Source organism: Triturus cristatus, chromosome 8, assembly GCF_964204655.1.
Source record: "Triturus cristatus chromosome 8, aTriCri1.1, whole genome shotgun sequence".
Lineage (NCBI taxonomy): Eukaryota > Metazoa > Chordata > Amphibia > Caudata > Salamandridae > Triturus > Triturus cristatus.
In genome coordinates, this window is record NC_140591.1 from 930,486,697 (window position 1) to 930,504,314 (window position 17,618).

The window sequence follows — 17,618 nt, forward strand, 5'->3', positions numbered from 1 at the left end:
TTGCAACCATTATTGTGCTGAAAAATAGATTTCTTTAGGTGGTCCTTTGGAGGCTCGTGAGATACAAAATAGTATTATTAACTGTTTATGTTTTAAACATGTAGTAGTCATACTTATTCAGCAAAACAAAAATAAATCTGGTAATGATTTGAACTAGGAATAAATCCCAAAAATGTGATGAAGAAAAATGATTTACCAATAAACAAAGCACTGTTGCCAACTCTCATTGGCCAAGTGTTTCTCTCTTGGCATGCATGATCTCCACCTGAAACATGCTAATATGGCTTAAAACCATTTTGGATCCTTCAAGCCTATAATAAATTGAATTGTTAAGTGCTGGAAGCAGAAAGATGGAGGTCAAATGTACCAACCTTGATAAATGTTCTGCGATCATGCCTGTGATGTAAATTCACGTGACAAACGGGGCTTCAAAACCTGTATTTGATAGGGATCCATCTCCAACCCTGGATTTCTATTGACTTATTGAAGGTGGGGGAATGGCTTTTGACAGTACACAGTCTCTTTTTTGTCTCCACAGACCTGAGAGATGAGGGAGTATGTAAACTGCTGTGCAGCACAAGCAGCTGCTCTCTCACAGATCCTGTCAGCAGAGTTAAAGTTGTCTGTGATGGGAAGCAAGAATGAGACAAGGACATCTATTATGCTTTCTTAAAGAACAAGAACAAGAGGGGGGTGAAGATACTATGGTGTTGAGGCTGACAGAATGCTAGACTTTTTTTATTTGAGTGAGGGAGGGTAGAGTTCTGTCAAGTGAGTTGGAGAACACCAGGTACATATATTTGGGATTAGTGGGGTGTGATGGAGAGTAACCTAAAGCTGTTGGTGCAGGGTGCAAAATGCCAGGTATTGTATTGAGATTGTGATTGGAACTAGACTGGCAGGATGCCAGATATATTTATATTCTTAGATTGGAGGTCAGGAGGGTTCAAGCCATTAGCTAGTATCACCTTGGAACTCTTGAGGTAGATAGGGTGGGTACAGGGTGAGTGGTACCTTTAAGTTAAGTCTGTTGGAGGTGAATCCATGCTATGCATGGCTTCCTAATGACTCTTCTACCCTTGTGCTGCCTATCAAACTGCACACAACTGTAACTCCAGACCTGACCAATCTCTCAGCCACACTCAACCAACACATCCCTTAACACATTACCAACCTCTCATTCACTACTTATGCCATCATCACAAGCAAATTCAAAAACTGCTGGCTCTTTTCCTGGTTCCCCCTAAACCATTTCTCTCATTTATCTATCAACACAACTCATCACTCAGGGAGGATCCCTTTGCAATACAAACCTAAAATATTTGACTCCGACTCATTTGAAACATTTAAATCTTTTCACTACCCTCTAATGCACCCAAATGCTTTACTGTAGTTTTAACCTGCTGATCTATGCCATTTCATCAAAAGGGCATAAGACTATCAGTCCTAAATACAGCAGCCAATGTGATGACTCTTCTCCATTGGCCAGAGTTATGATGGCCAGCTCTCAGTCAGTCGATCGCAGTAAGCTTTCATTCACCTCAGATGGTCTGTCTGACTCTAAATTTGGCAATCAGGCTGAAAGTTTGGTGAACAGGGTTTTCATCGTTTTTGTGATGGAGCACCCTGTCAACCAAACTCAAAATCAGACCTTCAATCTGGAAACATAGTAGAACCTTCTATTGTATCACCACTCTGACAACTCTCTCCTCCTAATTCAAATCTCTTGATACCTCAGAGCAATAATGCTTTTCCTCTAAGATGAAAACATCTAATCCCCCGAAGGGATAGTTCTCTGCTCAGTTTCCTGTTTCAATGAATAACCAACCACTCTTGAAACTAACACCACATGCACAATACATTGTTCCTACAGTCTGGAATATTACCCTGCCCTCTGACATAATGTCACCATCAATCACTTATAAAATAATATATGCAGACCCTAAGATTTTGTCAAAATACTATTCAGTCTCCAGCCTCCATTCATACATTGGTCAGATATTCAGTTGATGCCAGATGACCTTCCTTGTATGCGAATGATACACAAATTAACTTACAGTAGGACAACCAATCAAATAGTCCTACCAGCCTCTCCTATGTCTAGACTTAGTACACTTTTTTGATTAAAGAGAGACGAAACCTAAATTCTTGGAATAGGAACAACTGAGCCCATCAACTCCTACTTGACTGTATGAAGGTCTACGAATGCTAGACAACTGCAGGTACTTCAGAATCCTTGCCCATTTGTCACCACAATACAACCCTGTGATCAAAGGCATCAGCCTCCAACTCACACTAAAATCCTTTCATATCTCCAAGCCTAGCAGATGGTGATTCTGAAGATCATTAGTCATGGCAAACATGTGCTCTTGCCAAATCACACTACCCCTGAAAGCACTCCACAGGCTTTATATAGAAGTCTTGATGAATTTTAGTCCAAAAAGCCTACCAGGGCAAGGTTCCAGAGTTTCTCACTCCGATTTACAGTAGGCAGATTTTGTGAATCTTAAGTATTTGGTACGTGGAGGTTCTTAAACTGGTGGTACTGAAAGATTTTATGTACTTGTTAGGGTTTAAAAATATGCCAAGGTTTCTGGCCAGTGAATTTTGGAATAAAGCCTCTGAAATCTTCATCACCTAAACAGAATACAGATACAAAAACTATATTGTATCACAAATGTCTAATTTTAAATAGTGGTACTGTTTTCCACCAGAAGGTTTCAAGAATCAATCACAGAAAGTAAGAGCAAAGCTAGATTTCCATGATTTGAAATGGAATACCAAGGTGGAAAACATTAATGCTTGGTGCCCATCAACAAGATTATGTTTTGCTTGCCCCTTCCAAAAGCACTCCATCTGTAAGTTTAGCCTGTGAATCAGCTGTGCTGGACAGATGAGTTGTTGGGGAAAAGAAATGCCAGTCCTCTCATCAATGGTGGACTGGGAAGCAAAGTAAAAATCACCCAACTAGCAAATCATATAGATAAAAAAATTGGTCCACATTTGCAAATTAGGGGAGTTTGGACATTTAAAGACACATTGTATATTTATCCTGCCAAGTGTGGGAGACTAGATGTAATGGTGCTAGCTGAAGGCAATATTTGCACTAATATCAGGAAAATCAACAGTAAAAACAAGCCCACTAGACAATAAACAGCCTCACAAAGAGCCTAAAATGCCCCACACACTGACCTGTCAATCCAGCCCTTCAAGCACTTCCAGATTGCCCTATAAGCCTGTCCGACCCTGCCTATTCCCCACTTAATCAGCTTGTCCTCTCACTGTCCACCCTAGATTATCCTGCTGCACTCAATAACTGAATGGGGGAGTGCTTTAGGAGTTTAAATTGCGTAAAGGTATGCATCAAGGGTGTGCCCTTCCCATGATTTTCTGTACAAATCTAGTAGAAGCTTGTTTGAGATAACATGGTCAAGACACCATAGATTGAAAAGAAAGACAATTTCCACTTTCTCATATGCAAACTACTCTGTTTTAATGTCCATGACTTCTAATGAGTTTAAGAAACTGATAGTTATATTACTAATAAGGGCAGTCATCAATGAGATATCGTTTTCACAAAATTCAGCTTATCTAAGACTTTTTCATCTACAGTCAAGGTATGTAGAAAGTACAAGTTTCTCATAATTATGTTTACAATGAGACAGCATTAGTAAATTGACCCATTTGTTACAGTCCAGGAAATTTAAGCTTATCCAATCCAAAGCGGCAAGTTTTATTTGTTTAGGTTTAGGAGTATTTAATTGTTTCAGTTATAAACCCCTGAATCACATGGGGCCCTGCTCACAAAAGTAAATTCCACTGTACATATATAAGTTTACAACTGAAGCGAAATTTTTATGCCTTCCAGGAATTCACAACGGGATTCTAGGCAGGTACATACACATTAATGCAGTGGATTTCTGCATCACGAGTGTGAAGAAATCCAGTGATAAATCACTTTCAAGCATTAGGAAGTGGGCGCTCCAAAGTTTGGTTTATCCTGAAGATTAGGGCATTGTAACAAACATCTTAATTTATGGGAATGTCCAGTCTCTTCTCTGTCCGCTTTACAGCCTGGAGATAGTTAAAGTTTTACCTCAGTCATGGTATCCAGAAACTCCCCTTCCAATATTGGAAGGAGAACAGATTACTCCCAGATTCGATGGAGGTGTATGATTAGAGATTATATAATCTGATGGCTAGGTCTTCACCAACACTCTATCCTTTGTTTCCAAGTGCCCGCACATTCTTCTGTTCCATGAGCAGATGCCCTGCAGGATGGGGAAGCAGCCACTCACTTGCTCCTCAAATAGCATAAAGTCAAAGTGGTTCCAATTACACTTGCAAGCACTCCCACAAATCACTAGGAAGTCATCAGTTGGACTTTGCACCAAATAGCATTGTTGTTTGGATTTTCTTACAGTATATACTAGCCAGTAAATACTTGTATTATCATCTGGAAATCTCCAGAGGGATGTATGTTGTAAAGTACTGTATACATCAGTAAATTGTTCCACAAACCATTCTCCTTATTTTCGCTATTAGATTGGAGTTAACACCAAGATACACAGCACTCCATAACTTCTAAGACACTGGTAGTGCATTTCATTCACACTTACGCTGTCTAATGACATGAAAATTACACAGCTTGTTTAACCCCTACATCGGCAATTCATTAGTAAAATAGGAGCAGCAATTTGTTCAATGAGACCTTTCTCCATGGGGCACAATGTACCTATGGAGGAATAATCGTTTATTTCAATAGTAGTAGCATTCATAAAAGGTCTTATGACGTTTTTAGAACAATGCTTGGAAACCTATGCTTGCCACAGCTTACAGGCAGGAATATTTGTGAAAAGTAAAAAAAAACAAAAAAGTATACTCATGCAGATGCAAACCTTTCCATATTTACTTCTCTCCCCCCCTCTCCCCGAATAGGGCCCATGATGAGTATTCACAAAATCAGGAATGTATCTATTGTTACGTATTGTTCAGGAGTCTGTGTTTCATCAGATATTTCCAGCCATCTTACAAGTTGAGGAAAACAGATTTGGTAGATGTAGGTTGGGTTTTCCGCAAAGTGTGTCACACTTTCATTACCATGATGAATTAGGTCTAGGTGATTTGAAAGAAAAAGTCACAATGGTACCATTAGTGCTGTCGATTTCTGTACGTCTAATCCAACAGCCCATTTGACTCATGAGATCATTCAAAATTGCTTGACTCTGTGGGCCAAACACAAATGTAATTGCTTAAACTACATCAAACATGTGTGTCATGATTTGGGAGGGCCCAAGTAATATGTTACCCCTTGGAACATAGTGAAATTTGATAAGAGCTGGATTTTTTTGTATCATTTTTAAATGAAGACATCTTCTTAGGAGGCTCTTGAGTCTAAAAGATTGGAAGGAAGGTAATTTATTATCCTTTAAATTAAGCCAGGTGCAGCCACATATTTAGATCTGGTATCCATCATGTATCAGGTGAATCTCATAATGTGATATCAGATGGGTTTTTGTAAATCATATATGTTCATTACCAAAAGGGCAGGGTTTAGATTATCCCTTATGAATGTGCCAATGTGATAAAAGTTTGGTACACACTTTATATTGTTTTCCTCTTTGTTACTTAGATTGGCACACATTGAACATATTGAGCAATTGGTGTTGTGAGATAATTTTAAAAGATGTAGATAGGCCTTTCTATATCTACAAATATTATCTACTGCCATGATTTGTCATGTCATGGGTTGCTTTTTGATTAAAGTCATTAAAATGTGATCTGTGGTCTATGATTAGTTTATTTGAATTAGTAAATGTTCTCGAAGGATATTTGCTAAAGATAATTTTTTTTACAATGTATTTTCTTTGGTTATTTATTGTGTTTTTCTTTATTTCTATGAACTTGTTTGTGTTTTCTTGGTTACAAATATTTGAGCCAAAATAAAGTTTTATTGAATTAAATTGAACTGAATAGCAAATTAGGTATTTGTGCTTCTGGGGAAGCCACAAACACCAAATATGTTCACCCTTCATTTTCCTAGAACACACGCTTCAGTCCTCTGATATGGGACTTTTTTTACTTTGACCACTTATCCCTAGAATACAATTCCCATGGTTTTCACATGTTCCCCTTCATTTTTAATATGCACTGTCCAAACACATTAAATTGAATGTGCCACCTCTTAATTACATTCAAAGAAATCCCTGGTAGCAGGAAGTCCTATTATGTGCTGTCCCAAAGGCAATCATCGTTTCCAAAAAAGCAATTATCCTTTAATTGTCCATAGTCAGTTTTAAATAGGAACAGTTGTGTATGCTTGCCCATTAAAAAGCTTTTAAAATACAGGCCTACGACCTTACTCATTTTCATCTTTTCCACTTATGCTCGAATATTGTGTCATTCTTTCCTCAAAAGCAATCAAGCTGCTATTCAGTTTTACTGCTGGATAAACGTATGGTATATTCATCACAAATGGCTCCATAGAGCAAACTCTTCAAACGATGCCTTCCTAATAGGTGTTTAAATTGAAACAATGGGTGTTAATGGCCTAAATGATATTTGTCGGTTGTTATGGAACGTGCAATGAGCATATGATAGAGCTCAGCGTGAATCTCTTGGAAGTTGCATAAACTATGTTTGTGGCTGAGCATACAACACCTGTATTTGCTTCAAAATAAAAATCCCTGGAGCTGCAATTAATTTGTTGCGAGATATCAGTATGCTAGGTGGAGGTGTTAATATGTTGTTATGCTAGCAGTGGGCTGACGAGCATCATTTGGGGCTTTAGTAATGAGAAATCTGACACACATCATTGACCGTAAATTTTACACTTGGGATTAGGAGTTCAGTATTCTTCCCCGAACAAAATATATATTCTTCCAAACAAATTGAGGATTTTTCCCTATTATGAGCTCGTAAAAAAGATTTTTTAGCCTTAAGCAATCTGCCCCCAATGCAGCACAATCCATCAGAAGAACAGACAGATCAATCCTAAAGTATGCGAGCAAGGAAAATGGCTGCTGCTAAATTGTCAGCTCATTTCACTTTCTAATGAGATCTTTGTGCAAATTGTAAAATGCCGCGTGCATTTCTTTTCAGAGCAACAAGGCTTCCAGATGAAATATGAGGAAAACAAGATGAGAGTCAATCATGCCCAATGCAAATGATCTCCTGCACACCGCAGTTCCGATTTTAGAAAAGATGTAAAAAGGTTTAGCCATTGAATATAAAAACATATCCCAACCCGAATATATTGTTCGCATTTAAAACTTCTGAACATTGGGGATATTTTCACAAACGCATTTTTGAATATGAGTAGTACTTCTGTAAAACAATTTTAAGTATCCTTAGAAACATTTTTGAATTGGACCCAAAATATTAAAAATCATAATAAAATGGAAATATTCAGGAAATATGTATATACACTTAGTACAACTCGACAGGACGACTGTAACCACTTTATGCTTATTCACTCAGACAGGTAGGAGTATGTAAAAGAGTACTCCTGTTTTACGATTTCCCTTATTCATAAATTCTTTCGTGAATTAGCACTTATGGTGTGCTCTCTAATGCTACAGACTACTTGTATATGTCTAACAAATACCCCAAAGCTCATGTTACCCACTGTGCACTGATAAACTGCAGAAACCTGGACCCTAATCACTAACGTTTATCTGCGAAGAAATGTGCACACTTAATGGAAGGCTGATTGTGATATTTTAAGACCAGACATCCTTTGTGTCGTATTCCCCCAGACTTTTTACCCTCACGCTTCTGTTTTTGCTGAATTTGTTTTTGTTGGCATTGGGACTCTATCCACTTTGATCCTGTTAACCAGTGGTAAAGTGGTTGTGCTCTCGCCAATAAACTTGGTAAATTCGTCCTACATCGGAATGAAACATTTAGTTTACTCATGTGTCCCTAGTAAATGGTATTACATGTACTCATGGCCTGTACAATAAATGCTACTAGTAGGCCTGCAGCACTGATTGTGCCACCCACTTAAGCAGCCCTTTAAAAATGTCTCAGGCCTGCCATTTAAAAGCCCTGTGTGTGCAGTTTTAAACTTCTGTTTTGACCTGGCAAAATAAACCTATTGCCAGGCCCAATTAATCATTTTTAATACATATATGTCATCCGTAGGGTAGGCTCTGGACAGCCCAGAGGGCAGGGTGCAGTGTATTTAAAAAGTAGGGCATGCACTGTTAAATTAATTTTTTCAGTACTGCAAGGTATATCCTTCCCATGTGGTAACACTGAAGTTGCCTTATTACATTTTATGAGTACAATTCCCAAATGGGAAGAGATAACCAGTTCATATTTGGCCTGCTCTTCGCACCACGCGGACCACCGCCCATGAGGCTCTCCTTGTTTCCCACAGCCCTCTTCAACGCAAACAGGACCTCGATTTGTTTCAAAATTTAGAAAAATCAAGACGGAAAAAACATGTACATTTTTAGATTTGTAAGAAACCACTATTTATATCCAGAAACTGTAAAATTGTTTATTCATTTTATTAAATACAAACACAACAACATTGAGTTCAGGTAAATATCTATATTGGGTGCCTGTAACACAAAGCAAAACAATTCTAGCAATCGGATTAAAAATGCTTTCTGTCACACTCGTTCTCTCTCACTTTATGTGGCTGTCTCTCAAATGTCTCTGCCTTTCCGTGTCTCGCTCAGTCCCTCTGTCACGTTTTTGCAAAACACCAGTATGGTTTCAAAGATTGCGTTTGGAAGAGAAAACTTCAGAGTAAATCATAGCATTTGGAGAGTAAATTTGTAGAGGGCTTTTCTTTTCTATCCTCTTTAGAAAACATTGAAAAACAGTCCTTCAATATTTTCAAGTCTGCCTTTTTAAGCGCATGGACAATCAATGATGTATCATTGCCTATGGGGTTAAAATAGCACTGCTGCAGCCTTTCAATGATTTAGTGATTTAATGACTCCAGCCAGCCCAGTCCAGTGACAAATCATGTCTTAAATTAGCCATTGTATTGCTCACTTTATATGGTATGCTTCAAAATGTCTCTGCATGTTACTTCATGTTTTGCACCATATCACATGAGCAATGCTAAAACAGCTGCTTTTTTTACACTATAATATATTTGAAAAACCTAACTTTTCACACGCTCACTGAGTGGCATATAGTCACAGCTAACTCTTGTAATTCTATAATCCTAAAAACATGAATAGCCAATATTTTAGGATGACTATCAATAATATAGAATATTTTGTATATAGCACCTAATGCGACAATTTTGACCTTTCTAAATGCTGTAAGTAGTAGCTATCACTACTACCCAATGTATTGCTATTAATGTATCACTCTTGGAAGGATGGACGGCTGAGGGCTCTACTTACTGGGACTTTACATCGTGTGTGCATCACAAAAGTGATACAAAATTGCACTATTCTTTTTCTACTAATTTACTTTCCAGCACTAAGCTTGTTTAGTGCTAGAAAACACTTGAAAGAAGTGCAAAGCGCTGCTTTGCATTACTTATCGGCAAAGGGCCATATCATGGGAGGTGCATGGGTGTTCCCATGCAACCACCCAAGGTTTCTGATGCTAAACCCTATTTACTTAAAAAAGGAGGCAGTGTTTCGCGTGAGAAAATGGTGCCCATTTCAAAAAGGCGCTATGAAGGAGAAATGCTTTCATTTCTCTTTTCTTTTCCAACTTTGTATTTGTGCTACACTGTACACATATAAAGAGGGAAAAGGTTTTAAATTAGTCTAAGCATAGTATTATGTACTGGAAGGGTATCCTACCAGTACAAAACCAATGGTAGACTCAGGTAGACACCCTTGCACTATGGTTCAAAGGTGTGTCCATGGCGCAAGCCAGCGTATTTCTGTGGTATCGCCAGGGAGAGGAGATGGGAGGAGAGGGGAGGAGAGTGTCATATTTCTGCAAATATGGGGCTCTCCTGATCTTTCCTTCTCACGTAGCGCATCATTTGAGGATGCTGCTGCTGCACTGTGCGAGAAACTGGTAAATATGCCCCTTAGTCTACCTTTCTCAAATAGAAACTGGAAACCTTTAGTCTACACAATTATCCATCATCAGTGGTACCTTAGTTAACTCGTTCACCGTCTCAGTTAGTTTTAGAAATATAGGCATGGCAACTTTCCAAATGAAACTATTAGCCCAAATTCAAACTCTGTGTAATGCAGCAAAGCATATCATGGGTTACTCTGAATTGAGATCATGTAAATAAAAATTAATGAAAAGCGAGAGCGATGTCACAAAAAGCTAGAATTAATTTATATCACAACAGATGAATGTATGCCAGGAGACTTAGTTACATCCATAGCCCTGCAGGTTGCTGTTAATTTATCCCGAGATACAGCAAATGCTGTTGCATAATGAACTGTCGTCTTTACTTGTCATTGGTTAGGTTTTGCAAAGCGACATCACACAGCCTTACAGAATAATAATTTCTATGATAACCTCACACCCACGGCATCCCACGGTGATATTCAGTAAGCAACGTGAATTTGTCCACCATATCTCTCGCTCCTGTTCCTCCAATGTCATGGAAACAGACAGTGATTTCATATCACTGCTGGTGAGCGGAGCAATTATGGGGAAATTCTGATAGGATAGTCTCCGTGGAATATCCCACAACACCTCGGTGCTGTATTTAAACAAACCACTTATCTGAGCCGTGTTTGGTCTGACCCAGTCAGATAAGGATTGTTCCATTTGTATTTTAGAGAGCGACTTCCTCAGAGGACTTAGCAAGTGTCAGCACCGACATCAATGTACGCTATGCTGCAGAAAACTGCATTCTGAATTCAACAGAGACTCAAAAAGGTTTTTGCAACATCTGGCAGTCACATTCCCAGGGGGTGCACAGATAGAATTAAACAAGTGCATTTGTATCACTCTACAGACCACTGAGTCACGTTACAGTATTGTTCGTATATTAATGTACACAATGAAACTATGTGTTAAGAAACAGGAAAATTATAGAACAAGCGTTGGACCTGGCCCTTTTTTGCAGGGTTGTTCCCAAACCTTTTGTCTTCCTCCTGTATTTTTTCTGATCTGTTTTTGTTTACTTTAGGACTCTGGGCACTTTACCACTGCTGATCAGTGTTGTTAAAGTGCACATGCTCTCTCCTATAAACTTGGTATGATTGGTCTACACCTGTTTGGCATATTCAATTTACCTATAAGGTCCTGTGAATTAAATGGTACTAATGGGCCTGCAGCCCTCTTGTGCCACCCTACACAAGTATCCTTTGAAACCTGTCTTAGGCCTCTGCCACTGCAGGGCCTGCATGCACAGTTCACTGCCACAGTGTCTTGGCATTTAAAATTACTTGCCAAGCCTGACACACCCCTTTTAATACATGCTTATTGAGGAAAGTGAAATTTTCATTACTGTTTTGTGAAATGCCACTTTTAAAGTGGGAATTTCTGTGTGCTTATGACTCTTTGTGAATAGGGTTGTGTCTGGCCTCTCACAATGCCGTCCCCGCCCCCCTGTAGTGTGTCGGGAGCCAGGGCTGGGGATTGAATGGGGGTGTTGTGCACTTCAACGTTTGTTTGAAGTTACCTCCGCATCAGACATTTTAGGTATAAGTACAGGGGCTCTAATCCCATGATTTTAGACACTGCATGGGACTTGTAACCAGATGCTGCTGGTTCTACATGCTGCACATTGCCAGGGACTGCTGTCCTGCCAGGAGAGACCACCACTTAGGCTTTGCTTTTCTGTGCTGACCTACCAACCTGTTGGGTGGCTAGAGAGACTGCCACTCTGCAACTATCTGATGTGCTGGCCTGCTGCCTGTCTCCCTGCTCTTTTGATCCCAGTGATCTCCCAGGGCTTGGTGGCCTACCCTGTGTCCTGTCTAGCATGTTTTGAGAGCTTCTTGTTCTGCCAGTGGTCCAGGAAGACTCCTGTACCCTTTTCCAGAGTGCATTCAAATCATCTACTGCATCGGCGCGATGAGCACTTCATTTGGATTACGCTTTTATCCGCAAGAGAAGCATGTGGTGAACGCTATTCGAGGCTCCATCAATTTGGTACCTTTCAGGCCGTGGTGAGCGCTCCCTGGTGCCCTCACTTACAAGGACCTGTGTGGACCACTACAATTTGTGCCCGACCTGAAGTCCGGGCCCTTCATCCATTCTCTAAGGATCAGTTGGGAGTACTCTGCCAAGAGCTGCAAGAGTGTCTTCCTGCATTGGAGAGCGCTTCAACCCTTACTAAAACCAGCTTGTGTCTCGCTCTAAAACACGGCTCCTCTTCAGCAAGGGAGACCATGATGTACAGCGTTACTGGAACAGGCTGAGGCAATATCCCCCTGTGTTCCGTTTGGCTGCCAGCTCTCTATGTGAGGCCCCTCTTCTGTAGGAAGCTGTTGTGCTGTTGCTAGGCGCTGCCATTGACCACGCAGCAGCACCTCCCAACCAGCTGGTCAGCGTGACTTTAGAGACAGGCGTGTTTCCACCATGTGGACCAGAAGTAGTCCTTGCATGTGGTTGGGCCTTCTTGGAGCATGGCAGTCCCACTGGTCCCATTGAACTGAGTGGAGTGAGAAGGCACCTGCTGCATTGGTTTCAGCAGCTGCACCATATGTCTGTGGGAAGCTGTCTCTCACTGTTGGGGATGCGGGGGAACCAGGGAGGTCTCCCTGCAGAATTCAGCTGGGATGGGCCTCCCCAGTTGGTGGCCGCAAGGGGTGAGTCCTCGACGGAGCACCCCCTGGGAATTGGCTCCATTTGGAAAGCCCAAAATCATTGAAATAACTGCTGTAGGGGCACAGGTGTTTCTGTGCCCTATGTTATGGGGTTATTTAAAGTACCACACATAAAAGGCATGCGGAGGGGCTGAGGCATTAGTGTTTGGGGTGAAAGTGGGTGATTCCTGTCCCTAACCTAACTGCTTCATAGTCATGCCCTGATGTTGTGAAATGTTGTTTTTCCTCACATTGCCAGGACTTGCATAATATGCTCAGCAGTTATGATTTATGTATCATATAATCTGCATTTCAGGCCCTGATGTGTTCTAATGTATGTTGTTTATTCCTTGCAATGACAGGATAACGAGTGACATTTCAGGATCTCCCTCATATGTAGATGTGATGGTGTTTTTATGACGCGTGCAACATATAAGTCTTTATCCTATTGCACTAACTGTGATGTTATGACAATTGCCTAGTTGGCAAAGTGATTTTTGGTTTGTCATGTTTGGTCTATGTATTATATATACAATATATGAGATATTTTTGATATATTATTGTGTGAAGTCCCTTTTGTTGTGTATTTATTGTGGCACTGGTGTGTGTGTGTGTCCATCTGTGTTGAGCAAATGCTTTACACATTGCCTCTGGGATAAGCCTGACTACTCATGCCAAGCGACCAAGGAGGTGAGCAGGGGTTATCCTGGGTGCGTAACTCCCTTACCCTGACTAGAGTGGTGGATTCTGCCTGGCTTAGGTGCATACCCTAGCCAACCAGAAACTCATTTTTTAACAAGAGAGGCACACTCTCTTTATTGATGTCCGTATAGCCTGATGTTGTCAACCTCTGCAGAAGTAAGTTGTTATTGCTCCCTCATCGGATATCTAGAGATTGTTGTCGTTCTTGAAAGGTTGATAGAGCCAATAATATATGTTGAAGTAGTGTTAGTGTGAAAGAATATTTATTGGACAAGTAAACATGCAGAATGAGCAAAAGATAAAAGCAAACAATATGCACTCATTAAACAAAATATAGTAATGCGATAAAAATTTGGTTTAAAAAATGCTAATTATAAATTAAAGGGAAATCTTGTTGGGATAGTGATTGGATACTTGGTGACGTTAGTGTTAACTTAGTGTTTGATTGCAGTGAAATAAAAATTCATTTTAGGTTGAAGTGTTGCCCAATAAACTTAGGCAAATACCCGTCTTCCTGGAAGGATTGTGGAAGACTGGATGGGACCTTCTTACGACTGCTGCCCCTTGGCAACTGTTCTTCCTACTTTCATGCCTAAATCAAAATTAGTTGTACTAAAATTTACATTTGTCGTACTTTAAAAAAAACTGGTTTACAGTATCAGTATCTGGAGACATTTATTCACACTGATGTAACTAAGTCTCACAGAAAATATTCTAGTGGCCCCATTTTCTACAGCACCCCATTGAGGCCAAGTGGTGGAAAGGTAGTCATTTCAAGGAATGGGGGCTGGAGACACCATGCAAACTGAATGAAACCACCACGAATTTGCCACATAGTAGTACACATCTAAAATGTTCCTAACGATTTACATCCTTAACATCATGAGGAGAATATCTCATGGCATTGTAATGGAAAAGGTTACTCTGTAGGGAAATATTTTTTCGTATGGAGAACACAAATAATAAAATATTGTAAATGCTATTTCCCAATTCTATCATGACAACTCAAGTGGATAGTTTATTTATGTAGAGGAGCAGAAGTAATCATGAAAATATGTGAAATGCATGCATTTCTGCATGGATGTGGCCTCTTTAGGATTTGTGTGAATCCCCAATCGGGTGGAAGGTTACACCAGTATTGTCAAAAGTATTTCTGATTTTCGTTAAAATGTTTAAAGAGTGGTCCTAAAAGTTGCCATAGATTTGATGGCAGTTATAGAATGTAAAGACAAATTGCTGAGCCTCGACGACCATATTGGGAAGTTAGTAACACTGTGTGACCCCAGGTCGGGTCTGGGTAAACCTCTGGGTCAGCTCCGGTTGTGTGCAAAGGGCGGTCCCCGTAAAGAACACCAGCTGAGATTCGAATCACCAAGCTATATGTACCAGAGGTGGACCAGGTCAAGAGGTTGCTACAGCTACGGAGGTCATATGAGGAAAAAAAAAAAACACTGTGTAAACCTACTCCATTCAAGTTCATGCCAACTACTATACTATTTAGGACTTGGAAAGTGAGAAGAAGCTTTTTTTTACCATCAACTCAAGATGAAAATTAACTCTGTGAAGGTTGTTTTCAAGGATCCATCCAGCACCAGCACTGAAATGTGGCATACAATAATACTATTCTTACAAGTAGGGGGTGTTCAAAGAAGCAAAGTTCTGGACCTCAAAACTTCACACACTTCTATTTCAACTTTGCCACCTTTTTTAAACGTAATGCTGGCAACGTTTTTTTTCTTAAAATGAAGGCAAAATATGAGACCTTCGTTGCAGTGCTAATGTTGCCACTGATGTGAAGGAAAAGGTGCCTGCTGTTCTGCAGGGACTTGCTGTTGGTTTTCAATAGTGCTGGATATTTATCCTTTCGGGGCTGAATGAAATAGCACATTGAGACTTCAAGATACAGGGAAAGAGATCTTGGTTTGTTTTGGAAAGTTATTTTGGAGTATGTAAAGTAGCACTGCGGTAGTACTCCTTTACATCTGTTGTATGCCTTTGTGAATTCTCCCCAAAGCCACAGAGTGTAAAAGTGTAAAAGAACAAGCATGATCAGTGATGTAGCTAGACATTTTATAGCCTGTGAGGGGTGGGGGGTGCTGCCGATTCCTGTGTTCGCCGCCCCGCGATGGCGGCAGTTAAGAGCGGGGGGAGGCCGCTGCCAAGGTCGGAACCACACCCTTGCTGCGCCACTGAGCACGATAGCTGTTGCTCAGCAGACATTACAGGGTTGATTCATAAAAACTTTTATGAGTATGGGAAGTAGTACAGGGGTACTCTTTCACTTACTTTTACACACATTTCTGAATCTGCAGCAAAACGCCTAACTCCCCCGCTAGTAAAAATGCAAACAAGGTACAGTTCTTTGTACTTGTACTAATTGCATAGAAACATTCCCTGATGTTCCCATTTAATTGTCATTGTAGATGTTTAAGGTCCGCTTTACAGAGGCATGCAAGAACATGTAAAGATTGCTTTTGTAGTACTACTTCGCATTCTCGTAAATGCTTTTGTGAATCGTTCCAATATGTCTATGCTTTTGCATTCAAAGTAATAAAAATTTAATTTAGAATAGGATTTGTGCACTCATAATGATTGAGCTATTTTGATGTGCGCATTTTCAGACTTAGCATTATTGTACTTGGAGCATACTACTGAATTCCAGTGTAAAACAAGGAGAAGTCCAGAATAAGACACATCTTACTCCTTGAATTCAGTACTAAACCAGGAGTACCACAATGGTAAGTCTGATGTATTCACAGCAACATCAGGCCCTATGCTTTTGTGCACCTAAGGTAAACTATTGAAGGTAGACCAGCCAAAACCACAGCTGTGAACGTGAAGCCTCCGTTACCTCTGCCTCTCCTTCAGAGTTGCTTCACTGCTGACACGTGACAAAGAAGTGGGACTATGAAGGCATCCCCTTTCTTTGGCTTTTGCCTCTGATTGTCACTTGATACCTCTACTCCATCCCTAAACCAAAGGTTCAGCCTTTCCCATTCCCTTGCAAATTGTCATAGATTTTGAGAAGGTGGAGAAGGAAAATGGAGTCAAATACCCTTATTTAGACGATGGCACGCGGCCGGCCTTCTGTCAGGGCGGCAGAGGAAATTGCCTCCACCACCTTGGCTGGACTACTGCCCATCATATAGTGCCTTCAGAAGAGCCTTAATGCACTAAAGTTCGCTGACCGGCCGTTATGTTTCAGGTCACTAATCATCAAACTATTTTGTTTCTCAAAAACAAACTCCCAACGCAGGGGTCTTTTTTTGAAAAACAAAATAAAATAATGACACTGACACCCTGGGCGTGTGTTCCCACAGTGGTTTTTTTTCTTCAGTTTAGGGCCTCCAGGTTTCCCTGGCAGTCCTGACCTGAACAAAAAGTACATCAGACTGTCTTCTCCAAGTAGGGTGGATGATCTGATGCACCTACACCATGGCCTCAACTCCATCCATCTATCAGTGTAGCGTTTCCAACTGTGGAGCCAGCAGGCGGCCCTGTCATTGGAAACATGAGGTTGCAATTGTGGCTGAGTTCCTTGTCCACCAAACTCTAAAGCAGGCCCAGAATCTCTGCATCAGGGAATTTGAATGTTGATGGCAGTGGCCTTATAACTATTTAATGGAAGAATATATGACAGTTCAGTAGAATGAATGAAGACACTCTCAAATGAAACACTGCTCTGTTTAAAATTGCTCCCCAAACAAGGAAAGAAGCATAGGAAACTATAGACAAATGAGAGCTGGATTCCTCATATGGCGTGCTGATTCTATTCTAGGAAGGCTCTTCATATATTTTCAATCTAAGAAATAAATGGAATTATCTGCCGATTGATTATGGCATTTCGCTGGTACCTCAAGCAACAACAGGTGCAAAAAGACGAAAAAACAGTTTGCCGGCTACTTAACAGGGCCCTAGGGGAATCCTTTGCATTTAAGCAATCCTTCAGAAGTGTCTTATTGTACACAAGCCTAGATACATTTGTGTCTTTGGCCAGCCAACCAAACTGGAAATGGAAATGTTAGAAAATTGCTGATTAAAGAGAATAATTTTGGAAGAAATCACTTTTTTCAAATTTCACAATATTGTGAAATTTGCTATCCAGAAAATTAACATCTCTTTATTCATCACCCAGCTCAAGTGTAGTCCCTAAACTACTAAAACAAATATCTATTTATAAAATAATCAACAGCTTCATAGAAACAGTAT

At 40.3% G+C, this 17,618-nt stretch overlaps 1 protein-coding gene across 14 annotated transcripts in view; it reads left to right on the forward strand.

The window, feature by feature from the left end:
• The window catches only part of DMD (dystrophin), a 7,596,173-nt gene that overhangs the window by 3,226,758 nt on the left and 4,351,797 nt on the right, over positions 1-17,618 (forward strand). The gene's annotated exons all lie outside the window — the stretch shown is intronic.